Here is a 26,548-nt window from a genome sequence, read left to right on the forward strand (position 1 = left end):
AAGTGAGCAATCTGTACTTTCCCCTACCTCGAGTAGTGTTGTGGTGAGCTTCAAACCCCAACCTTCCAATAGAGCTGTGTGTGAGGATCATCTGAGATCATAGGAAACCCAGCAACAACAAAAGTACATGTAAATGGTCTGTATTTATATAGCGCTTTTCTAGTCTTAACGACTACTCAAAGACCTTTAACATAGTACAGGAACCATTCACCATTCACACACATTCATACACTGTGGCCGAGGCTGCCACCTGCTCATCAGATAAACATTCACACACATTTACACTACGATGGCGCAGCATCGAGAGAAACTCTGGGTTCAGTGTCTTGCCCAAGGACACTTCGACACGAAACTGCAGGGCCAGGGATCGCACCACCGGCCTTCCGATTGGTAGGTGAGCGCTCTACCACATGAGCCACAGCCGCCCCAAAGTATGGAAGTGGGAATTTTTATCTGATGAGGAGAAACCTGATGTCTTAGATCGATTGATGTGGCGGCTTTGATCAGTGGTGAGGGCAGGAGGAACAGAGGAGTAAAATACCATATGTGGCCTATACCCCTGTGTACCAAGACTCTGAAAGAGACTGTGGTTAGAATGGGCAGCTCCTCCCAAGTATATTTAGAAATGGATGGGTGTGAACAAAGTGAATAAAGCTACACCACACTATGTTGTCACTCCAAATGTCATGATACCACATTTTAAGCATACCTCCCATTAAGTGTGACGAGGTGGAGCTCAGCGGATCAAGCACAGTTCTCTGTGCACAACCCGAGGAAATGATTTCCTCTGTCCACAACAGTGAGGGAGCACTGAGGTGGAGTAGTTGCTATGGCGGCACAGCCCAGTCATGTGCAACGTGGGAGGAGGGAGCAAAAGGGTGGAGAGAAGATGGATGGATGGAGGTCAGATGAGAGTGGAGTGACACTTAGGTCTTCACGCTCCAACTCTTTCTCTTTGAGCTTTTAGCTAAACAAGCAGAACAAGAAGCGGTGCAGATTCTGGTCATTCCAGAATGATGAGGCCAGAAAATGCACAAGTGCAGCTGCTCACTGACGTGGCTGCTTTTGCTCAAGCCATGCCTCTTTCTCATCTTTTCATACTTCCTCTGTTTCCTCTGCAACTCCAGTTAGACCGCAACAACACAAGAATCCATTTCTATTCAAAGTTGATGCTGTTGACAGTAATCAAGCTGAATATTAAAACAAGCCACAAAAAGCAAAACACAATGCTTTAATTATAAAGCATGGAGTCCTTTTTTTCTAAGATTTTCTAAACAGAGCCAATTTTACCAGCAGCACTATTTCACTATTAAATGTGTTGAGGCTGTAATCGTCAGACTACTTTACATGCTTTTCTTTTCCTTGAAGATAATGTATTTAGTAAATTGGGTTTGATACCTCAAGTGAAGAAAGTCAATGAGAATGAAACTGATACAGTTAAAATACATGCATCTATTTTCTCTCACAATATAACCTGTAACCCCCGTGTAGGTCGTACTCAGCCCTGGAGAAGTGTGCATCCAGCCACCGACAGAATATTCCAGGAATCAGTGATTTTATCACATTCACCAATTAGGCTATTTGAAATCTGTCAGCCTTTGAGTAAAAGTGAGCATATGGCCTACTTATCCTGCAAGATGTACAATGTCCTTCCTTTCCATATGATATAATAAGTAATGTCACTTTTGACTCGTGGTTCTGTTTATTCACAAGCAGAGAATAGCTGACTTTGTTTGAAAGGCTAAAGAAACACATCAGCTGTATGAACTTCCAAACACAAAGTTTCATTGTATATCAAGTATATCATGTACAAAGCTGCTTTCATGTTTAAGCAACCACACACACAATGTGTTACACTAGTTATGGTTTAATGAATACGACTGTTTTCTCCAGTAATGCAAGACACAAGTCACATGGGAATTCAGCTCACAGAGTCAGCTAAATATATCATCTTTGAACACATAACAACAGTTACGGAGAAGTAAACAAACAAATGTCTCAGTGAATCTGAGCTGGATGATAAGAATCTGTTTGCCTGAAAACGTCAGAGTGCACTGGATTTCACACTTACACCAAGGTGACAGTTGCAGTGACTTACAGACAATAGAAAGGAGAAGTGGTGTTAAAATTGTAAAAAAAACTGCATACAAAGACATTATGCATATTTTTCACCGAATAGCATACTAGTAAATATTGCTGGTGAGCGGCATAGCCAAAAAGAGAGAAAATAACAACGTGCAGCACCTCTAAGGCAAGATAAAGACTTGTGTCTAAACCCGCCAGGATTCTGCAGGGGAATAAAGACAAACTGGCTAGAAGAAGAAGAATAAAGCGTGATTTATACTTCTGCGTAAAATCTACGCCGTGGCTACGTACGTATGTAGCCTGACGGGCACCTCTCAAAAAACGGCGACGCGTGTCGTGTCTAGGCAGCGTTGCATTTCCCCTGACTCATTTCCTGGTTCTCAACATGAAATCAATGAGAAGGTTAACTTCTCCTGCTCCAGATTTCCCACCGTGGTCAGAAAACACAGGGGAGACACTTTGTTTCTCTCACTATGACTCTAGAGTCGCTACTCGCTCCGAAGCTAATCGCCGTCACTCTCTCACTTTCTCCCTTACACACTCCCCACGCACGCACACATGCCGGCTCGACACACACACCAACGCACAAGTATAAACATCAGGCCACTTACGTAGGCTACGGCAAAAGCTCTGCGTGGAGCCTCCGCAGAACCATAAATCACGCTTAAAGAAGAATTTAAGGTGTAACTTAACAAATAAAATAAATAAAAAGTTGTAGACAGCAGGCTTTTTTGGTTTACTTTAATGCAAAACACTTGCCCACTTGCTTTTCTCATTTGTCACTCTTCTCCTCATCCCTCCTTAATAAGTGTATTAGAGTTGATTTTTAACAGTCCGCTACATTTGGTAACCGCCTTTCACAAATACAAGCATGCCCCCTCTCTGTCCTGAAGGCATGGTTTTATTGCTAAGGCAGCTTTTATACAATTGCTCTTATCTCACTATTATCCACCAGCAGAACAATGTGTTCCAGGGAAGATGAAAAAGGCCATTCTGGGGTCTCCCCATCCAGCCTTTATCACTATTAAAGTGACACTGCAAAGTTAGTACTTTTGTGGCTTTCGTGACCTTTTTGCACTTTTTAATTTGTCTAAATGCGTACAACTGGGTTTCTTTTCCTCTCACATCGCCTCTGAATGCTCTGTGTTATCAAACTGTAAAGGAGATGTAGACAGCAAAAGCAAAGGAACTGATGTGGATTTTTGACAGTAAAAAGCTTGCTAGTCTTCCAGAATAAAAAAGCTGGAGTGCAAAAACAGCTTTGTTTTTGCACTCCAGAATTTGAAGTGATTTCATGTTGAGCTTATATTCATGTTTACGCAGATGTTTTATGTCCATAACAAAACAACACCTCTCTATGAAGCTTTAATGTTATCAGTTGTAATTATTGTTTTGGCCATGTTACAACACATGGGGAGCAATGAACTAACCACTCACTTTAGCTAATCTGGACAAGACCTAGGGCTGTACGATTAATCGTTAAAAGGCCATGACAACAGCAGCACAGCAGGTATTACAGGTATGTGTGTTTAAGCATGTATGTTTACCCACATGCCTTCACACACACTTTTCTGGTAAAAGAACAAAGGCGTCTACACATTACATATACAGTCAGCCTCATTTATCAACCTATCCCAATGCTGTGTCTGAGCATTCAGGTATAAAAGGGCACATGATCATTTTTCTCTGCTTCCATCAAGCTTGCGGAGAGCAGAGGAAACATTTGCATGTCTGCTGTTGCGTCGATATCTGCAATAATAGAAGGGTTATTGCTCCTTCAGACGAGGAGTTGATAAACATGCATTAGCATACCAACACATCCACTTGTCTCTACTCTGGAGCATTATGCGAAAAGCTTGACATTGCTATGATGGCTGGACAGTTCCCCTTTCACAGAGAAATGTAAATTATATTAATGCTGTGTTAGTGTCAGATGGTGTAAAATTACAGTGGCCCTAAATGCCCAAGGGAAGTAGTGTGAAAAATACCTGCCACAGTGCAAAAATGTACATTTTCTCTGCCAGAGCAGCACATAATGAGAGATAATAGAGACCATCATCCTTACACAGGTACACTGCATGGTTTTAGTTTTCCAGTTGAGCATGTGAAGCCAACTGAAGGTGGAGATGTCTCTGCACTTCCGGTCTAATATGGGATACACTATTCAACGGGGGCAACGACTTCTACACAACACTGGCAAAGAAACCTGAAACCTCCAGTGCAGAGCGTCAGTACAGAGGAAAAACACACTGTCATCGTAGCTGTCATTCCCTGCCAGTTACAAGCTAGCAAGCTAACAAACAACATGAACAAGTCATAGATGCTAACTACACTATGCATTCTGATACGTCTGCTGGTCGCCAAACAGACTCCTCATCAATCTGACTAACACGGAGTTCAGACAGGACGCTGAAACCGTAGTTGAAGATTGTGAGCTCGCAGAGGAGGGAAGATATAGAGACAAACCCCATAAATTAGGGGTGGGAAAAATAATCGATTCTTAGATGCATCGCGGTTCTTTCTAGAACGATTCAATGCAATGTTGATTTTTATTTAAAACTTACTGTCTCCAGACAAGTACAAATCACAAAACAGAGTGACTGAAAGAGGATGGGATAATGACAACAATTCAGAGTTTAGGCAAGAGTGCAGAAAAAAAACACACAAAAACGGCCAAAAGGAAAAAATAATCCGCTTTGTCTAGGAAGTAATTAGAAAACTCTGAATAGCAAACTCAGATTTATATGTATATTTTTAAAAATCACGCATGGAAATGTACATAAAAAAATTGTCGCGTCAAGATGCTTTCGAGATGCATCGATAATCGGTTTAGAATTGAATCGTTGGCCTCTGAATCGGAATCGAATCGTGAGGTGCCAAGAGATTGCCACCCCTACCTTAAATCTGTAAAAAGAAAAAGAAACACTATGCGCATGATATAAGCTGGCCACATGATCCACCAAACGAGTATGTGAGTGAGCCAGAGAGAGATAGTGTTTGCCTGTGTCTGTATGAGTCATCAGAAGGGTTTCTGCCATGGCAGTGATCAAAGGCAGACTGAAAGTCAGACTGTAGGCTGGCTAAAAAAGGAAGCTTGGTTGGGGGGGAGCAGTGATACGGCTGTATGTTGACTCTGTGTACGCAGGTAGGAGGAGATGTTTATACTTAACCCACACATTGACTGTCGCCAGATATGTACCACAGACAGGCCTCACACCTCTTTCCCACCTAGTGCTATAATATGTGTCCTCAGTGATGGCACTGCTGTTGTAAAGAGCAACAACACATACAATACAATACGTGGCTGGACAAAGAATATTTAAAGGGGTACTCCAGTGAATTAGTATAGACGCTAAGACAAAAATCACTACCTGGTAGATAACAGACCTGGAGATATATGAAATCTACAAAGTTGTTTATTCTGTTATTATTTTCACCCGTAACTGTAACGTTTAAAGACATATAGTTAAATACCTCTGTATTTAACTATCCAGATAGGTCCAACCTATCTGTGGTCTCTGCTGTGTCTATTTTCTGTACTTTGTTGCTTTGGTAGCATCTTTGATAAACCAAATCTAACGTCATAAACAGGAACATCCCAACAGGTAAACAGGCTTCTTAAGACACAGTGGCTTCTACTGGCGGTTGAGTGAAGGGTGTTACCCCCGAAAGAGCACCGACCCTGGAGGGAACATCTCCCCTCTACTTCCCAGCCATGGTCTGGGAGCCCAAAACAGGAAAGCTGTAACAAGCAATACTGGGAGCCAAGCAATTTATATTTATTGAATTGTAGAATATATCCTTAAATTAGCATGAAGTCAAGTAAATACCTTAACACTACATGTTGCAGTTACAGTATGTAAGAGTGAAAACTAGTTAGCAAGCAAGAAGTTTAGCTAAATGTATTAAATAAATGGTAGAATAACTAATTTAAAAGTAATGACAACAGTTTGAAAGATTAGCTGAAGTAATAGAGAAACGGTTCAAATATCTAAAAGTTGAAATAGTTAGCTAACGGTTGAAATGGTTAGCGGCACACTGAGTATTAGCCAATCAGAGACAGAGTAGGGCGGGTCTTCTAATGGCTGTGAAATAGGTAATTTGGCATGCGGATTGGAACATTTCCAAAAAAACTTGTGTGTGCATAAGGTTGCTGACCCCTGGCTTAGAGTAACGTTAATGGATAAATGGTTGAAACATTTAGCTTCACTGCAAGACGTAGTAGTAATTAGCTGACCAAACGACCTTCAATATTAACAGTTCAATTGAGGAAACAAATAATAATATCCACTTTTATATTAATGAGGAGTATTATATGTAGAACATACATTGGGAATTGATGAAGGGGTACGTGAGTTCATCTGACAGGGCTGCAGGGGACCTCAGACCTGCGTTGTAACTTTTTGACCCGCTTTAGCTCGTGACATTTTCTAGTAAGCTGAACCTGCCCAGCAGCAATGTTATGTGTTTAAAAATGTGTGTGTAACAAAGCCACCAAGATAACTGGCTAACAACATAGTCTTTGAGACGTTGGCCTCTTAGTAGTAGTAGAAATAATTGGAAGATGAATGTAGTTTATTGGAGAGTGCAAAAGGGGCACTTTGACTTTGTCCTCTCTACTCATTTATTTGATAACATTAAAGAAATGTATGTAACAGAAACTGCAGTTGCATGCAAGCATAAAGAGAACCTAAAGTTTAAATAAACCATGAGTGAGTTATTATTAAAGATGGCTCTGAATTAGTGATCAAATCAATTTCTGTACTTTCAGCTTTTTAATATATTGAAATATGTGATCTGGGGCCGACCACTTCCTCTGGTTGAAATTACTAAATGTACCCATCTTCTTTCTCATGCCAGTATAGCCAAATAAAAGTATCAAACCACATTACATCTACTCTGTTAAAAATCTTTTAAGATTGTCCCATCCACATTTTCAATGCTTCCTGCGCCCATATCTAATACTGATGAGAACTTACTGTACACCCTGTCATAGGTACAGTATGGCTTCTCCACAGGTCAAACCAATCCCCATGGCAATACTGATTTTTAATCATAAGTATGTCAACTAGCTATACATTCCCAAGAACCAAGCTCTCTATCTTGCTCCTCTTCACTGCTCTTGGTGCTGGTTTCCAATTCGTAAGCATATTAACAGGGAGACTGATGACCTTAAATTTCTCTCTTGGGCATACCCAGTCTTAATGTCCAATGCTTTAAATACATAAAGCCCATTAGACACACAAATAGAGGTTTCTCATGGACCAAGGCAGAATCATTAGCACCAGTGAGAAACAGCTTTAAAGCACAATCTTAGGGAAGTATACTGTAACCTAGGCATGTCCTGTATGTCAAGATGTGGACACATGTATGGCATGAGACTACAGCACACCGTCTGCCAGGGAAAGGGATTTAATTGCCACTAGGCACTTAACTACCACATAGATCGCCACTGCCAAGACTCCTACTCACCAACGCCAGATCGTTCACACACAAAATGGATATATATGCTACAAATACACACGGAACTGCTGCTTGTTGATTATCACGGAAGCCGGGCTGAACACACTCACTCAGCAGCTAGCAGCTAACAGGGTAGGTCAATTTAAACAATGTCTGAGTTGAAAACGCATCTTATTGTCACGTAAGGGCCCTGTTTCACAGACATTTTAATTGTATTTTGTGTCTGTTAAGAGGCACAAAGGCACTCTTTATGATATGCCCCCAAAATTGCCGTTTTAGCTCACTGGGAGCTCTGGGCATTAGCTGCAGCAACTCCAGTTTGCTAGGACCGATTCGGCTCATTTTTTTTTTTTTGCTATCGACATAACTAACATAATTATAGCGATCAAGAATAAAGTAAAGATTGGTCGGAGTTCTCCTTTAAGGATTAATTTATGAAAAACAAACTTCACTGGATAACAAAACAATTAAAATATGTAAGGAAGGAGGGAAATGGTAAATATACAAATCTATTACAATCTGGGATGTTGCAGTGTTCTGCATAGCAGAGGAGAAAACCTAAATAGTGACTCTAGCTGAACAATACAGCTTCACTGCACTGAGCCCTCGACCCCACCATCAACACAGTGGGGAAAATAACCGGCTGGCACTTACTGCAGTTACACATAATAGTCCACACCTGGTGAAAATGCAGCCGTGCCGCCCTCCTTGCCGAAAATCAGAAATAGAAGCTGTAATCTTATTTCGGGGGCTGTAATTAAAAAAACAAGCCAGTGTTCCGGGGCAAGAAAGTGTAAGTGAGATGGTAATTAGCTCCAGCCTGATCCATGGATCAGATTAAGGCCGGTCTCCAGCACATTAGTGCTGTGTCAGTGAGGGGAGACATTTGATCCCACTGTTTACATTTTAATTTGAGCTTTTTTGGCAAACGTAAGGCTAAATCTCAATAAAAAGACCGCCTTCCCCTTCTCCAAAATAAATCCTCCTCTTAGCATTCTACTTTTGATCATTCAAATGCATCCCCATCCCAGAAAGACAGAGTGGCATACCAATAAGATGATCTGCAAGAGAGGGTGAGATGAATTATTCTTACTTATCAAACGACCAGCATAAGGAATGAAAACATCTTCAATCTTGGCTGTCATGATGATGTGAAATATATCTGAATTCAACAGCTATAAAGAATTCAATCTTTTACACAAACCTGTAATCCTTTTTTTTTCATTCTCGATTGCCTTTCTTTTCCCTCGAGATGCTTACATGTTTCCTTCTAAGGGATGCTGGGTTACAACCTGAGGGATTTGGGATGATTCTCAGAGGTAAATGATGGATACAATGTCAGCACTTAAATAGGACAGTCCTGTACCATCTGCAGGGTTCCTCACCCCAGTGTAAAACTACACCTCTGGAGTCCTGCAGCCAAGCTGTTAGGGTCAATGTCAGTAATGGGTTGGGTTGCTGGCACTTAACAGATCATTTGTTGCCAGCATAAACGGCAATCAAGAAGCCATTTGTACATCAATGCCTGTCAATATCTACCAGGAGCACCATCTGTATCAGGCTGAGGCAAAGCTAAAGGGAATACATTCAAGTTGGTAGTCTGGATTTATGTCAATATATACCTCGTACATAGTCTCACATTACCAACCATCATTTGTTATGCCTTACATGACATCAATCTGCCTGCAGACACAAACAGTACCCACAATGATCATAAAAGATGAATATTTTATTTCATGATTGTTACCATTAGGTTGTGCTCATTCTGGTTCTCTCATAAAGACAAAAATACATGTTCAGATCATAGTCAAGGGAACATCCCGGATCACACGCTTTTGCATTTAGGATTCTACTTTAAGAACATGCTGTCACAGATTTGTGGTTTGAAAAAAAAAGGTAATGTTTATGGAAAAAAACAGAGGAATGACTTTTTTTGGTGAACTTTTCCTTTGTGCTGTTTCTGAGTCTTGAAAACTGTCCCAGTAACCGCACAAAACCCAGTCAGCTTCAAAACCCAGTCAGGCTTCTGTGATTAGCCTGACAACAATTATTTGACTCCTGCACAACAATGCGTGCAGGAGGTTTGAACACAAATGAGCCACTCTGAAGGGAGAAGCTGGTACTCATTGTGGAGGACATGGGTGGGGTCTGAAATTATCTATGGGGTGGATAAATACAATTTCAAGAATTCAATCAGACATTTCATCTGTTTGTAAAATAAAGTGCTTTACATCTGAGCTTCACATTACAAAAAAATACTACATTCTTTATGACTGTGTGTGTGTGTGTGTGTGTGTGTGTGTGTGTCAAATGAGGGAGCTGCAGATGTTTATAAATGCTATAAAAGTAATTATATATATATATGGAACAACAGAGCTACAGAGGTGGCGGTGCGACCTTTGCTCTGACACTTGTAATAAAATCATGTTTTAAAACGAGCAGGGTGTGGCAGATGCTAATTCTAGTAGCTGCCTGTAGGATAGGCTCACTTAGGTTTGTTCAGAGGCCAAACATGCCTGAGTACACTTAGGAACTGCACAAAAGGGAGCCCAGACAGTCTTAAAATGCATTTTGTTTAGTTTTGCATTATTCTAATCTGTCCTAGCACTGCCACTACAGAAACCCATAGGGTTCCTTTTGGCAAGACAACTCAGGTTTTATGACATGCAGTATGGAAAATAAATCTGCTAACAGTCAGTATGGCTTCTTGTTACCAACTGGATTTGAAGATGAAGGGCCAGTGACTTGTGGTGTGGAGGTCAGAACAGGGCTGCTGAGTCCCAGTGGATTCCTCTGTCTGAGTTTAAATTACTATCTATGACCACTAGCATGCAGAGGGCAGACATAGTGCATTCCTGCCTGCTCTGTCTTTCTCACGCACACATGTATACTAAGCTTTGAAATGATGCCATGCACCTTGAAATCTTGAAATGCTGTCATTGATTTACAGGAGCAGTTTTTATAGCACTGCACTCCTCTAGCCTTATACTAATCCAGTTAAAAAAAAGTTTTATGATGATAAAGAGGCGTTGTTTACATCATATGCTGTGCTGTGTATTTGTATTTGTGTTACTACATTATCTGGGTCACATGACAGTGATATAACCAAAATATGTATCCTGGAATTCACTCAAAACTTTAATTTGTTTGAAAAAGTAATGAATAAATTAATATTTTTTAAATTTGACTGAAAGAGACAATTATATTGTTAATTGCAATTATTTTTAACACAATTAATTGTACAGCAGTATCTGGAATTGTTACAAGCCTAGTTTAAACCTAACCAACCTGTGCATGGACTCACTTCATTTTCTGAGACTATAGAGGGTGCTGTAATGGTCATGAATGGCTTCCTCCCGTTCTATTATTCCCTCCATTTATCCCTCGCAAAGCTAAATGATAGACTACCACTGAAACATCACTGAGTAGAGCAGCACGTTCTGTCTCATTATTACAGATTGTTATAGATTGGGCTAATTAGCAGTTGTTAGTAGGCTTAGTGTAGCAACCCCCACCGCCAACATACACACACACACACACACACACACACACACACACACACACACACACACACTTGTTTCACTATCTTTGTGGGGACCCGTCATTGACATAATGCATTCCCTAGTCCCTTACCCTAACCTTAACTATCACAACTAAATGCCTAACCTTAACCCTTACCCTCACCCTAACCATAACCTAATTCTAACCCTAATCCTAAAACCAAGTCTTAACCCTCAAACAGCCCTTTAACCTTATGGGGTCCAGCATTTTGGGCCCCACAAGGCTGTGCAGACCCCACAAGTATACTGTATTCCCCGGTTTTTGGACCCCACAAATATAGTAAAACAAGCACACACACACACACACACACACACACAGACACATGCAGAACCTCCATTTCATGAGCTTAGATAGTGAACATTTAGAGAAGACGAGATAAAAGGCAGGCTTCTTTAAAACACACTTATGTACTCATAAGTGTGTTTTAAAGGAGTCTGCCTTTTATCTTGTGCAAAGCCTTAAGGCGCTGCACCAACTATTGGCCCAGAGTTTGGCCTTTTGGTTGTTATATTGTATGTGGTTAGTATTCCACAATATGTGAGAAGTTGACCAGTATCAGGGATTGCTGTGTTTGAACACGTTTGGTATGCAGTATGTTATATGCCAGGAGGATGTTGGCTGGGATGCTGTTTAATGACAAAAACATCCACTAAATAGGAAAAGGGTATTTTACAATAACTTGGAATGCATCACAAGGCTTACCAGTTTCAAGTGAATGCACCACTGCAGACTGTTATGTCCCAGTGTTGGATTCCTCTACAGTGAAATACAGTCACATTTTACACCGTTTAACGTTAGCTGTCCGCATTTTAACCAAGGGGTTAAGCCTCTCTCCACAACGCGTACCTCCTATGGCACCATTTTGATGCTAACAAGCACTCATCCCCTGTTAGCATCCCATTGACTGCCATTCGTTTTGACGTCACTTTGACGGTGAATAACTTTACAGCGTCACGTGCAGGCGCAGCGATGCTTCTGGAGCATCAGAGAGCAGCGCAGGCATTTCAGTGGCACCGAAATGACGCACCAAAATCCGCATTGCTATTCCAGTTGATACCAGTCGTTTTGGCGTTTTGGTGCCATATTAGCACTGGGTTTCAGTACACAGCCCAAATGGGAGGGAAACTCCTGATTTTTATAAAATGCATCCACATTTTGGCAAATTCCATGATATTGTGCATCAATCAATCATAGGGACCTAGTTTTTTCTTGCAGTTACACGAGGCTGTGATTGTGATAATGATCATGACCCCAGTGTCCTTATAGAGTGGTACTTATGTCTGATAACACCCTCTAAGTAGCCCTGCAGGACAATGCAAACTGAACTGAGGTTGACAATGGAGCAGAATCCACTTTGTTATGCCCACCATATCTCTTCCTCCTTTTCCTCCCACACCAACAGTGGAAAAACACACTGCTTTTTGAGAGAAAGGGAATGGGAGACAAAGAGAGAGAGAGAGGGTCTGGGTACATTGCCAGATGGCATGCCTATCAAATGGCCCTGAGAATCCAACACACAACCATGTTCCCACAGTTAATGTGCTAAAAAAGACAAATACTTACATAAGCCCTAGCTTCAGATGCACGAAATAAGAAGAATAAGAAGAGAGGGTTCAGCTCTAACATCCATTCAAACACACACAGACACGGCTTCTTTTGCAGATAGGTTTAGGGTTTAGGGTTGGCACTTCACCTGGACACTGACTGAGCATTAAGTTGTTTCGGAAAAGCTCACCCCCTGAAAGATTCTCCCAACACTGCAGGCGTTACAGCACAGCCCTGTCATTATCCAGCTGCCTCTTACCCTCCCTCCTGCTTCAGTCCACCCTACTCCTTTGTCTCTCCTGTCTGTTTTAGACCAAGTTTGAGAGCCTGAATGAGTGCTTTGATCCAGCCCTAATCCCTGCCTTGCTGCTTGAGAACTTTACAGTTGAGAACAATTTGACTGACAGTTCATAATCCATGCACACACACACACACACACACACACACACACACACACACACACACACACACACACACACACACACACACGTCAGTACCTGCCTTGTCCTCACCCCCCATTAATCAAAATCAAAAGTCCTGCACAAAACAATATTGCTTTTCACTGGTGTGTGGTTTAGAGGCAGCTGGACAGCCAGACAAGACGGGGAGAAGGGAGCGCTCTGTGTTTGCTTTTGCCTTCGGTACAGAAAAGTAGACCTGGCTCACTGCATTGACACACACAGTGCTGAGTTAGCATTCCCCTGGGCCTACCTAGATAACATTATTTTGACACACATAACCGGGCATGAATCCACGCATACACGCCTCAGTTGTTTTCTGTTAGTTCTGTTAGTGTGTGTGGAAGGGGATGCAGGAGGTCTCCTTATCTATACAAAGTCACTGAAATGTCAATGTACCGCCTGTCTCAATGTACCAGACATGAACAAAGGGACAGATATGTCAGAACTATTGTTTATAAGCCCTAACATAATACAGCTGAAATATAGCAAGCCATCAGTACCTGCGCTTAAGCAATGAAGGCACATAAAGCTCTTTTGTTTCTCACATGAGTGCCATGGACATGAACAGGAATGCCAGGGAGGACATGGCCTTGACTCGATGCTACATTCAGGCAGAGCAAGAAAAACAGCACTCCTCTGCTACAAATCATCATAGACAACAGGACTGGAGGCCACACATGTTTCAAGTGTTTTCATTCCTACATCAGCTACTATTGTTTAAGATCAGATTCCCTTCGTTCCTATAAACACCTGTCACGCCCAAACACTCCTGGCATTCCCAAAGGAAACAAGACATGGGTTACCTTGGTCCGGGAGACAATGTTTTAAACTACATTTTGAAATCTTCAGTTGTTTTCAAATTTGTATCTAACTAAAGATATGCTTGGCATTCTGTTACAATTCAATTGTTAATGTGACACCAACATATGTGTGCTCACATCTGTTTTTTTTTTTTTTTTGTTTAACGTGTATAATCAGCATGTACATATTAGCCATCGTTTTAAGAGTTATGTTATACTATTATTTTGGGTTATGGGATACATTATACTGTTTTAATCTGCACTAAAGAGAAACACGTTGTTAGAGGAGTCCTGTTTTATTTGGCTAGCAAGGAGGCGGAATGTTATAGTGCTTACCCACTGCTAGTACCAGCTCTACTCTACTCGGCTCGACCGCGGTGCCCCGTCAGGGTTTCCCGCAGCACTTTGCAGTTAAGGTGGCCGCCTTAACAACACACGCATGCCGCCTTAACTAAGTCTTCAAAAAAAAAAAAAAAAAATCTGCCGTGTTACTCTGTCCTGTTTGAGTGGCTGTAATGTACTGTCGCATCAACACAGTCTGTAGGAAACAAGGTAACGGCGAGTTGTAAAGATACCACCAATCACAACGGAAAGAGCATTTGCTGGCGGTCATTTATTCACATTTAAAGGGATAAATCGCCATTTCACCGTCGCGTGCGCATCGTAGTTTGTCAACAAATGTGCGGCCAGCTGGGGCGTGCCCGGGCAGAGACGGGGTGAGTGGACTAATCGGAGCGTTGGCATATTGCCATATGCCAACGCTACCACCCCCAACCTACCACCTTAACTCAAAGGTGTGTTGTTTTTTACTCTCGGCAAGATTTTGTTTCAAAAGAAGCTGGAGGCAGCAAAAAAAAAACACCGCTGGCTAAACTATTTAAAAATGGCGGGTTTGTTCAGGACACCCCCGTATGTCGCTATAGCAATGATGACGCAGTGATTGGTGACGATTCTCTCTGACCAATCAGGAGTCTGCAAGTTTTCATGTCACCTCTCACCTCGCTTGGAACCTCGACAGAGGTGATGCTAAAAAAAGGTACCCGTTAGCAGATACCAGGTACTTTTTTTCGTAATGGAAAACCAAAAAAGGCGAGTGGAGTCGAGGCGAGTCGAGCAGGTACCATGTAAAGGAAAAACGCCATTAGTGTTCACGCTAGTTGCTGCGGGAACTGATAAGAGAGCGGCACCCCCACTGTTTTCTTAGAAACAATCTGGAAACACAGAACCGGCCGCATCTTTATTGCTTCTGTTGTTGTTTGTTCTTTCATACAGGTTAGTGAATTGTAACCTGAAGTGTAACCCATCTATTGACTTCATAAGGCCAGGCTTATTAATGTGACCACTTGATATACAAAGTGTTTATAATGGTTTTAACATGTTTAAAACAGTAAAAGTCATACCGTCATAGCGGAGCGGTAAAAGGATGGCTCGCGCACTGAACACTGAATGTTTCTATTGTTTGTTAGCTAAGATTATGTAGTGAATATGCACTTTGTTAGATTGAAGGATTGAAAATAGTTAGCTGAATGTTGGTTTTATTATTACCTAAGTCTGTTTACTGTTAAATATGGGGTTAAATATATTTCACTAACCTGTCGTCATTGCAGAATGTCTACTTTGCCATATTAAAAGGGCAGTGTGCACTATTCCTGACACTACATATGAATAGTAGTGTTTTAAACAGTTATATACTGTAATAAATAGAGGTTTAGTTTAGTTACTAAAGATGTTGAGTGAATGTGTTTATCACAGCAACAGACCAAAGTAAAGTGTGTGTGTTTTATTGTAACTGTGAAATAATGTGACGTAGAACAGAAATGTGTTAGGTTTACATAATTTAACTGAAATAAATAGAAGAGAAATGTTGTTTAAAGGATTTAACTGAAGTGTGTGAAAGACAAATGTTATGTTTACAAGTGTTTAAAGAAGTTATGACATGATTTTGAGTGGTTTAATAAAACAACCAGAGAAACAATCTGAAAACACACAGAACCAGCCACATCTTTATTGCTTATTGTTTGTTCCTGCTTTCATACAGGGAAATTATCATCTGTTCACTGGGTATCAGCAATTTCCCAGGCTGACTTTTTTTGTTAAAGGCCAGATTTTACATGGACGATGTAACCTCTAAGTAAGCCGTCAAAGGTATTTTTTTAATCAATTCAAAATCTAATTTGCTTCAAACAATTGGAGCATCTTGTTTCCAGTGAGTATGAACTTCATTTACTTGTCTTCAGGCTTGGTGATTTGATCTACCTAAAGTTCCATGAGTTGTCTGTAAAAAGCTTGTGCTGAAGGTCTAGTCCTTACTAGACCTTCAGCATAAGCTTGGCTATGTCATTATATATTTACAATAGGGCTGCACGATATTGGAAAAAAATGACATTGTTTGATTAATTGATCAACATTGATTGTTGTATCAGATACAGACTTCTCTAGATTAGTGTTACGTGTCCAGTTTCGCGACTCCGAACTGTAGTTGGGACAGACCCTTGTTTCTTGAGGCTAACTCAGTTCGCTTTAGCCTGGCTAAAGGCTAAAGGCGGTAAATAGCTTTTAGTCTTCGTTGAAGAATGGTCAGGAGATGTCGTGACAACGTTGCATTAATCAGGTGCATTATTTCTTCTTTGTAGCGAACATAAAACACTAACTACTGTATTTTCACTACCCGTGGAAAAGCATGCACTTCACTTTGTCTGCGGCAGCTGCTGCTTACCGTTCTTCTCTACACACACATTACTTCCCATAACAAACCCCGCCAGTCTACGTCACAAACACACATTACCCACATGATCACCTGTCTTAAAGGGGAAGGGTCTGCTGGTAACATTAGTCATGGAAAATGAGAACCGTACAAGTTTTCCTTTTGTATCAAGCAGCAAAAAAGTTGTAGCATTTCTATCACATGTCCTGCGATTTTACTATTGCACATGAGCACATTGCAATGTCAATATATCGTGCAAATCTAATTTGCACTGCCTTATTTTATCCATATTTTATGTTTTGGCATTCTTGCCCTGCACTGTTTTGTGAGTGTGGTTATCTTCTCAAAAGTATTTCAGAAACTTTCTCAAATACAAAACTATTCATGAAATGTGAGAATATGGATGCATCGACTGCTCTATCAAACCATAAAATGCTTTGTTGTATGCTCGTTTTTCATTTTCCTTTGACAAATGACATATAAACATGGTCAAACTTTCCATTGTACTTTCACCCAAGTGAACATTTACACCAGTAATTAAATTTGACTTCAGTGAGAGAAAATACTATTCCTTGAAAAGGAAGCCGTGGCCAAAGGAAACACAGCCCTTACCATTCTGCTAGAGAAAAGGTGCTGTGTAGTTTGCTGATAAAGGACGGACATTGGCTATGCAAATATAGACTATGTTTACACACACACACACACACACACACACACACACACACACACACACACACACACACACACACTCTGTTGGAAGATAACATGTTCAACAGGTGGCTGGGAGCAAAACAGACCCTTTTCTCTCTCTCTCTCTCTCCAACCATGAGTCCAAATGGATAAAATATGTCATGGAGGTCAAACAAACTCTTCTCCCTGTGTGTGGGAGGCGAGGGGGGGGGGGGGTCCTAAGGTCTGAGGAGGCGGGCTATTTATGTCTCAGCCATGACAGGGAGAAAGAGAGATTGATTAAGGGATGCCCATGGCTTTAAGTAAAACCAGAACAAAAGGTGTATGTAATAAAAAACTAATTGACCCAAGCACAAAATGGTAGGCTGAAGACAATGAGACTCCTTCTGAGAAGTGGGAGACATTTAGAAAATAACATAAACTTCAAATTCAAGTGTAAAATGATTTTAGCATCTGGGCATTGAAAGTAGAGTTGTTCCAATACCATTACCAGTATCATATTATTGCTTGCACAAGTTAAGCAAACTAATTGTTTGATATAAAAGAGATAACAATTTCTTTTTTATTATTATTATTATAAATCAGTTTTATTTTCACAATTAAGCTCATATTTATGTTCCAGCTGGCATTTCAACATATTTCATTTATCATATTTCATCATCTAGTGTTGGTGTCAATTAAACGGAAAACAATATTTTTTGTGTGGAAACCAAACCCCTCCTGGGAAAAAAATATTTGTTAATGCTATCAGCTGCTTATTACTACTAACCAGTACTGAGGACTTTTTTTCTGAGACAAACTTGATGTGGAAGTGATTCTGTTGGTGCTGATGTTCAGCAAGAGTCCACTGTTTTTAAATCACATGAAATGTGCAGTCAAAGGCCACATTTTTTGTGTTTTGGAACAGTCTAACTCAGGGCAGATCACTTCGGGGGGGGGGGGGAACGTTCCTTGCATCTGAAAGAACAAAGAACTGCAGACTGTTGAAAACCTCAGCTGCTACTTTTCCTTCTGCCTCTCCCAGGGGACCATATGTTATTGCTGGTCTACTCCCAAAGCGAAACACACACTTCATATAAATTTCCTAATCAGCTGCAACTTGGCCTCTGTGTGCCCCTATATGAGGTGCCCTGTAGTAGGAGTTGAAGATGGAAAGGCAAATACCCTTGAGAATTCATTCTCTTTGGAAAAATGCCCCTGTGCTGCTTCAGCAGGCTGCAGAGGCACCAGCATGTCTGGAGGGCAACGTTATGCTCGCCAGTGGAGGTAAATAAACCTTTGTGCCTGTCATTACTCACTAACCCCCTAATTGGCCAAAAAACAATGGGCACTGCGCGCATTTGTTTTTTCTACGCTCAGGAGACAGCAGTCTGAGAGATGAGCACGGCAATTAAGAGTGGCGAAGAAACGTTGACCTTCAGCAGATGCCCTGTCATTGTGCCAGTTAGTGTGCATTCATAAAGGGTGACCAGCCAGTTGAAGAAAGTGAATTAAACGGTTGCCTACTCAGCGGAGGTCCATTACCAGAAACAGAGTCAACTCGTGGCCTCTCTCCATGCTTATCAGATTGGGTATTAATGGACACATTCTGTCAAGTGATGCTCTCCAGCAAATGGTTAAGAAACGTCCATCAGCAGCTAAATGCTCAGGCACTCCAAGCTTGGCAGACATGGAGGATAGAGACACTAAACAGAGCTGTGAATGGGAACTTTATCACGACGAGGTCTGTGGATGGTTACTGTATCTAGAAAAGACAAATCCACCCTAGAAATCCCATCAACCCATGAAACAGGACTATCTCAGCCTTATCTGGGAACTATGTACAAAGTAGATATCAAAAGGATTATCCATCACCAATCCACCAATACTATGGAAAAGATTTCCTAACAAGAGTCAAATTCATATAAACGCTGTTTGTGGGATGCTGACATTTAAGAGAAAATGTAAGAAGTAACTCTGGGTTTGCTTGAACCTTTGGCTCACCTATAATGGACTGGAAAACTAAAAAACATGTGCCTGGTTGTTTTCCTCTTTTCAGAGACATAAAACACTTTCCTTGTTTTCATTACTGAGTGATTTATATGCTTTTTTATCACAACCACTGACATCAAGAGAAGCGGATGTAGGTGTATTGTTTATGATTGAGTTTCCCAGGTGTTAAACAGGTCAACCCTGCATGAGGCCCCACTCAGGAGTTATCCTCTTTGCATTGGCTCCTCCCTCTGCCTCCCTCATTCTGCTCTTCCTCCAAACATGACAACAAGGCAGCAGTCATCATGAGCCTTATCTCTTTGCTTCAAAAGGAGAACCCGGAAACAATGGGTGACATCTGGGGAGTATATTTGCCTGTGTGCCTTATTTAATGAGGTATTGGCCCTCTTTAACAATGTTTTCTTAACCTAAAACAAAAACAAAAATTTGTAACTTTATTTTAGCTTTAGATATATTTTATCATCTGTTCAAAAGATTCAAGAGGCAGAAAAAACTTTTTTTGCAGTATTGAAGGGGTCTTCATTGACTGTGAATTAAGAAGGCCTAACTTAATTTTCAATGTAACAAGTGGCACTGTGCAGCTTATCACATATAAAAATCTGACTTTATTTATTTAAGATTTAAGATAGCAGACAGGGGATACAACAAATCTCAAGAAGGAAAGATTTTAGATTCCTAATCACAGTGTAAACACAGGACTTGGATATACATACACACACACACACACACATACATACATACATACATATATATATATATATATATATATATATATACATGGTGTGAATATACAGTAGATTTGGGACGTTCTCTGAAAACAGTGATAACTACCTCTGTCTCTCTCTGTGTCTCCACTGTCCCTATCAAATAAAGGAAAAGTCCTTTGGGAAGGCCATTGGGAATTGTGAAGATGTGCATTGCCAGGTGAAACTGTGCTCACATAATCCACATCCTGCTCCAGCCTGGATAAAATTCTCACTTGATTTAACGAGTTCCCACTGACAGCAAATACTCATTTAATTGTCAGTGTAAATGAACTGAAAAACCGGAGGTGGGGTCTACTCCCTTTAGGACTCTGTTCAGTCTTCCAAAAACGAGTTGGAATTTTGCCTTTGAGCACTCAGCAGTTTTGTTTCTACGATCAGCTCTTTAAGACCTCTACAAGTTTGAACTTGACGAAACACTATTTAGAATCTTCAGGCAAAAAAGAACAGACTGTTCTACTCAATATGACCATATATACAGTATATATATATATATATATATATATATATATATACTCATCATTCGTTCGGGTTGCCACATTCATGAATTCAGAATTCATGTCATGACACAGTTTGTATTTGGAGCAAGACTTCAAATGAGACTGAAATGGATAAGATTACTTAGCTCCCCGGGCTATCTATATCTAGCATCAACACAGTCAACAAGCCTATCAGGCCAACATCAGGCTTCTTGATTGCACCAAAGCTCCTCTCTTCAAAGCTGCATGTCACAGTTCAAGCCTCGAGAGCGAAAGAGAGGTAGAGAGGGAGAACAAAACTGAAAAGCCTCAAATTATTTATCCTGTGTTTTGGGCTTATTAGCATATCACAGTTTGTTCTTCTTCTGTGGATGGAAGCAATCTTTTCTAACTTTAAATATTTGAAATGACAGTTCTGTCACCATCCTCCTCACTGTGCATCGCCTTCAGCAGTTCTGAGGAAGATACACCAAAGGTAGATAATGTGAAAAGGAACAAACTCAGTCGTGGAAGGATAAAACAAATGTACCAACCCACGATCACACCCTCTATGGGATGGACAACTTGACAGGTAAATTGCTTCATCTCAACAAAGCACCCAGAGTTTTGAAGCACAAATTATTGATGGGTCTAAACAAAATCAGCAGTTTTGTCATTTTATTTATCAGTCTATTATACACCAAATGTATGGGGAAATGGGGTCTAGGTTGGGAAAAAAAATTACCCTTTAAGTGGCAGTAGTGTCTCCACGTTCACATTATTGTGTTAGTGACAACAAGTCCATGTTGACAGAATTTTATTCCAAGTAAGGTGACTGGTGCTATTGTACAGACAGCGGGAACGAGAGGATGTGAACACAATGCAAAATAGTAGCTGTGAATGGCTGCCCTTCAGTAAAGGGGAGAGAGGTATACTGTACTGACACACGGGACGAGATAGACAAGAGAGAGCTATAGAAAGCCAAAGCAGAGGCAAAGAGACGGTCTTGAAGGGAGTCGGGGCTGGAGATCATTCAATTCCTAAGTGGCCTCAGGTGTATTTTTTTACTAGTCTTAGACTTTATTAGTTGCTGTATATGTCAACAAGAGAAAGGAAGGCACAAGCTACACCTTTACACTGTAGCTGTGTTGGCTGCCTAATAAATGAGGAAAGGGGTGCCTCTTCTCTCACAGCCTTATCTTTTACTTGGGTATACAAGGGATGCTAATTTGGTCTGTTTTTTTACCGATAGCTGACCTTCGTTAACTGAAAAAAAGAGAGCCTAAAATGCAACTTGCAAGTTATCTAGCAGTTTAGAAATAGATTGTATAGCCTATTTTACTTTGATCATGCAAAAACGTATTTTAAAAATTCCTTTTATCAGTTAACGGTTAATAATTATCATTCCCATGGCAGCATGCATCGGTCTCAGTGTCAAACAAAGTTGTGACTGTGTGTGTTCACCTGTTCTACCAGGTGGAGAGAGATATAGATCTTCCCAAAAGTATCCCTTGAAACAGAAATCCCACCCTTCTTTTTTATCAGTGGTAAAAACCTTAGCAGCTTTCAGCAATAGAGGTAAAAGATACATAGTGAGAAAAAGAAATGTCAGAGAAACTGACTCATGAGCTGCTGCTGCTGCTACACACTGCTGCTCGAGTCTCAAAGAGATGGTAGTCCAGGATGAAATATACCTGAGTGCTGAGACTACCCTGAGAGGTGGGTGTAATCTCTGACGGGTCCATAGGAGATCACCATGGTATTTCCTCAATAAGGACAACAGAGGCAGAGCTTTCAGTGGTTCTCATCCAGTCCCAAAGTTAAAATGAGCCCTTAATACCCCTGACCTCAGAGCAGAGAACAGCAGTCAGGACCAGATGCAGTGGGGTTCTGTTGTAGTGTTTTTGATGGTGGATACTTTTTTTAAAGGTTCTGTACTCGATTTTTTAGACCATTAACATATATTATCAACAAATATTTGCTTTGTAAAGATATAGTGGAGTAATGGCATCCTGAGCAGAGAAAGTCACACTCCCTCTGTGTGTTGTAATCTGAGCTTCTCTGTTCTTTGTTGTGGCCGGCCGGCCGTGCATGCATGTGGGTGCATGTGGCCGTGAAAAAACGTAGGTATTTCACTTGGGGAAAGGTCTGTGAGAGCAGAGTAGAGGCAAGCCCAGCCTATTTCTAACTACAGACCCTTAAGTAAGTTTCGCCAGTGTATGTACCTGTACGGTGTTCCTTGATTTCCAGTTCATGAGGGGTTCTTGCAGATAGAGTCAGAAGGAGTAATCTAATCTTTGGTGGGAATAATAATTGATTGAATGATGTGTTTTTAATAGAATGAAATAGAGAGATATAGAGAAAGAGAAGAGATAAGGAGAGTGTGGCCGTTTCACAATCTGTGTTCTTCTATGGACTTGTGTTCTTGTGTCCATGTGAAACACCATCTTCTGTGGCCAAAGTACTGTCCCAATACACAAATTTGCATTTCGCCAAGAACAGTTAACACAACACTAATAGAGACACCTCGGACACGCCAGTACATACCCATTCAGACAGGCATGCTTGTTTTTTAAATTTAAACTGACTAATACACTAATAATAGTAGGGATCGCATTCCACTGTTCTGAATGTAAGGGGTGTTTGAGCTAAACCATAAACCAACCATATTGAGAATAAAGCTCAATAAGTTTTATTTTTCAATATTATTACAATAGTTGTAACGTTATGAGGTTTTGTTGTCCGGAGCTTGTTTATATATAAAGTGGTTATATTGTTGTGCTTTTTATTTCTAGCTGTTAATTTGGAGCACTGCAGGCAGCCTCTGTGCTGGGGGTGTCGCGCAATAACAGCAAGAACACATCGTCTCAAACTGTTAAGCGGTTTGTGTACTTTGTGTACTCTTCCAAGAACAACCAGCAAGAACGTTCTCCCCAAGAACACAAGACTGTTCTTTGCATTCTCGAGACTGAGAAACATGTCTGCATGGTTGAGAGATTAGATTAGATTCAACTTTATTGTCATTGTGCAGTGTACAAGTACAAAGACAGCGAAATGCAGTGTGCGTCCAACCAGAAGTGCAAAAAAAAGCAGAAAAGTGCAATGCGATATACAAGTAGAAGAGAGAGAAAGAGAGGGTGAGGGAAAGATTTGTGTTCCTTATAGCCGTCTCCTTTGTCGTTGAACTGGTTCTTTTTGTTTGTAGTGCTCAAACTTCACTATGATTGGCTATGGATATGGTTGATTGTTGGAGTTCTTCAGTCCCAGACAGTGTACACAGTGGAATGTGGTGTTGTTGACAGTCTCTGCAGGTAGTTTGAGCTGTGTTAAGGCTCTGACACACCAACCAACTTGAGCGTACGTTCTGCGCATGCACGAGACGTAATACCTCTCCATAACAGCAGGCGGCGCTAATCTGTATTGTCGCCCAAAAAAATGGAAACCGGCAGCTGATTGGACGAACACGTCACATGGGTCTGGCTTCTCCTGAATTTCAAAGCCAGACCATAATGGCGGCTTGTTCGGAATACGATCTTGTATTTTACGAAAATAGTTCACCAAAACGTGTTTCTGAAAACATTTTAAGCGAGAAATAGGCCATACAGTTGCTGAATCTGTTTTCATTTCAGATCGACAAAGGTCAGTTTAAAAGATTTTCGTCAGATTTTGAGAGGCGTTCATCACGCTCATCCCACTCGTCATTTCCGGGTTAGCTCTCCACCAATCAGAATGGTCATTGAGTCCGACTACCAAGCCGACAGCTCCTCCGACTGACGACGGCACGGAACACACCAAACCGACTCAAGTCACTGACCTCGCCAGACTGTCCGACGGCCGATAATCGGGTTGGTGTGTCAGCACCTTTAGTCATGAATTTCTTCACTGATTGTCTCTCATGCTGCATGCTTGTTAATCCAGAGTAGTCTCTTTCATGGCTTTGTTTTAGGCGGTAACAGAGGTGAGAAGTGTTGTAGCGATTTTTTTTTTTTTTTCGATTCTGTAATTCCCTGTGCAGTACTTCATGTATGTCCTATTTCATCCAGCCCTAGGTCCAAGCTGAGCCAGCCTAGCTCTTTTTCCTGGCTCTCTTCCCTCTCTTCCTGGGGGAGTCGCACCCCTCTCTGTGGCACTTGGTCCGACTGTTCTGGCTGGGTGGTCAGAAGATATTGTGGGCAGTGATCATCTCAAGGACCACTACACTTAATCCAATCCCCACGCTCCCTTCTCCAATTATATATATATATATTATATTATAATATATATATATATATATATATATATATATATATCTTGATATGAGACTAGATATCGTCTTAGATTTTGTAATATCGTAATATGACACAAGTGTTATCTTTCTGGGTTTTACAAACTGCATTACAGAAAAATTATGTAATTTTTACCAGACTGTTCTAGCTGTTCTATTATTTGTCTTACCCACATAGTCATTAAATCCACGTTACTGATGATTATATATCAAAAAGGCTTTGTCTAGATGGGGGAATTTAACCCAAGCACAGACAACACAACAACTGCAGTACAACTGTGAAACTGCTTCTCCAATCAGAGGAAATCATGTTTGCTATATAGAAGAGAGAGAAACAGGGGTTAGTCAGAGAAAGGAAAAGAACAACACCTACGGCTAGCAAAGTGGATTCACTGAGACAGGCCCATAGCAGTAAACACAACTTTATATCAAGCACAATGCCAGGGTTTACTGTGGGTCTTAGCACCATTCAAAGGAATAATCTCTCAATTACTGTATGGACTTTGTAAACAAACAGTGTAGCTCCAGCTAACACACGTCTAAAGAGAATGCCAAATTATTGATGGCGAGGTGCGTAGTGCAACCATTTCTAATTCCCTCTGCCTCATTTTTCACAAAGCCCAGCAATGAGGTTGGCATAGGCCTCCTTGTTTATTGAAAATCAATTGTACCATGGAACTCTTAGCATTCTAATGTTGGCGGGTGTGCTCCAGATTAAGACCTTAAGACCTGTAATGTTCTCCTTCTGCTAGATGTTCCAGTTTGAAGTGCTTGTTGTTGCAAGGACTGTTTACTGAAAAGGAAAGCTTCCAAAAATAAAACATTACAAAGTGAACTTGAGTCCTTGTTTAAAAGAGAGTGGCACTCAATTTCAGATGTATTACTTCAATACAATGCATGATAGTTAAACCATTAATATTAAAGACATTCAGCCACAGCTTCAAACATAAAAGCAAGAAGACCAGTTACAGAGCCCAAACTGCTGTCAACATCTAACACTTCTCTAAATATCAAATATTCCACTAGCACATAAACGCACCACAAGAGTTATGGAGAAAGATTGAAAGGTGTCAAACGGCTGAAATCCTAGATATAGACAATCAATCAAATATAATAATGGATCCTTTTTCTCTGTCCGGAAAATGAGGCAGAAACAACAACGATAACTCAAATGTAATGATAATTGTCTCAATTATAACATTCAGGTGTGCCTTATATTAGAATATGGTGCCATTAGAAGCTGTGACACCCTTTCCATCTTTTCAGCTTTGTTCTCTACAGGGCTACTATGTGTCATCACAGATCAGAGGGAGGGACAAACCATTTGTCTTCAACACTTTAATGCTCAATAAATACAGATCTAAATGTTCCATGAATAGTAATGGAAGACTTCAAAGCTGACGTTCAGTGGTAATTCCCTTAAGAGGTATTAATGTGAAACTCCAGCAGATTGTGTGAACATGAGAATGAGACCGGGTAGCATTCCTACTTCACAGACCTGAAACCTGAGAAGCACCAGAGCTAGTGATCCACAACTAAAGTCATATGTGAAGCATCATGTTGTATAAGCAACGGCTTCACAAGCAGAGGTGTCTGTCAGCTTTAAAACCAAAAGCCAGGGCTTCAGGCTGCTTAAAGTTTCAGATTACCAGCAGAAGCAGCATGCTGGAGGGATAACAGCAAAGTAAGCAAGAGGGTGGTGAGGCGAAAGTAAAAGAGGGAATTCTGTAAACATTGTGTTATAGACTACATAATCCCTCA

General features: G+C 40.8%; 1 protein-coding gene across 9 annotated transcripts in view; it reads right to left on the reverse strand.

Annotated features, from left to right (window-relative positions):
- alcama (activated leukocyte cell adhesion molecule a) overlaps positions 1-26,548 on the reverse strand; it is a 70,196-nt gene that overhangs the window by 32,801 nt on the left and 10,847 nt on the right. The gene's annotated exons all lie outside the window — the stretch shown is intronic.

This window comes from Sander lucioperca, chromosome 13 (assembly GCF_008315115.2).
Source record: "Sander lucioperca isolate FBNREF2018 chromosome 13, SLUC_FBN_1.2, whole genome shotgun sequence".
NCBI lineage: Eukaryota > Metazoa > Chordata > Actinopteri > Perciformes > Percidae > Sander > Sander lucioperca.